The sequence below is a fragment of the Oncorhynchus nerka genome, linkage group LG4 (assembly GCF_034236695.1).
Source record: "Oncorhynchus nerka isolate Pitt River linkage group LG4, Oner_Uvic_2.0, whole genome shotgun sequence".
NCBI classification, from domain to species: domain Eukaryota; kingdom Metazoa; phylum Chordata; class Actinopteri; order Salmoniformes; family Salmonidae; genus Oncorhynchus; species Oncorhynchus nerka.
Genome location: NC_088399.1, coordinates 103,695,645 through 103,696,600, shown reverse-complemented (window position 1 = coordinate 103,696,600; position 956 = coordinate 103,695,645).

Sequence of the window (956 nt, the reverse complement as noted above, 5' to 3'; positions counted from 1 at the left end):
TCATCGACGTAGCTCAACACATAGACAGACTAACTTCCTGTAGGGAGCAGAGAGATCCTGATTTGGTAGCTCAACACATAGACTAACTTCCTGTAGGGAGCAGAGAGATCCTGATTTGGTAGCTCAACACGTAGACTAACTTGCTGCAGGGAGCAGAGAGATCCTGGTTTGTTCATGTTCTACACACAGACAAGACACCTCATGAAGCAATTCATTCAAGTCATGAAATGATTTTAGTATTATTTGGTACTTTGGTGTACAAAGGAATAATAATTATTATTTCAGAACAATCCAAATGCAGCATCATGTTTTAGGATGAGGAAGATTGGGGGTTGCAAAATTATGTCTCAAATGTATTTACCATAAAGTCAATCTAGTCAGTGACTATCATATATATTCACTCCCCTTGGATTATTTCACATTTTTATTTTTAAACAGCCCTGCTGTGAAGTAGTAACTAGCATCAAAGGCCCAGCTTGAGAAAATTAGACATAATTTTCTGTAAGGTCCTTCAGTCGAGCAGTGAATTCATAGTCATTTAGACAGGTTACCTTGGCGTTCTTGGACACAAGGACGATGGTTGTCTACTTGAAACATGTAGGTATTACAGACTGGGTCAGGGAGAGGTTGAAAATGTCAGTCAAGACACTAGCCAGCTTGTCAGCGCATGCTCTGAGTACACATCCTGGTAATCTGTCTGGTCCGGTGGCCTTGTGAATGTTAACCTGTTTAAAGTTCTCACTCACATCAGCTACGGAGAGCATGATCACACAGTTGTCCGGAACCGTTGGTGCTCTCATGCATGGTTCAGTGTTACTAGCTTCAAAACTAGTATAGAAGGCATTTAGCTCATCTGGTAGGCTCGCGTCACTGTGCAGCTCGCATATGGGTTTACCTTTGTAGTCGGTGATCATTTGCAAGCCCTGACACATCCAACGAGCGTCAGAGCCGGTGTC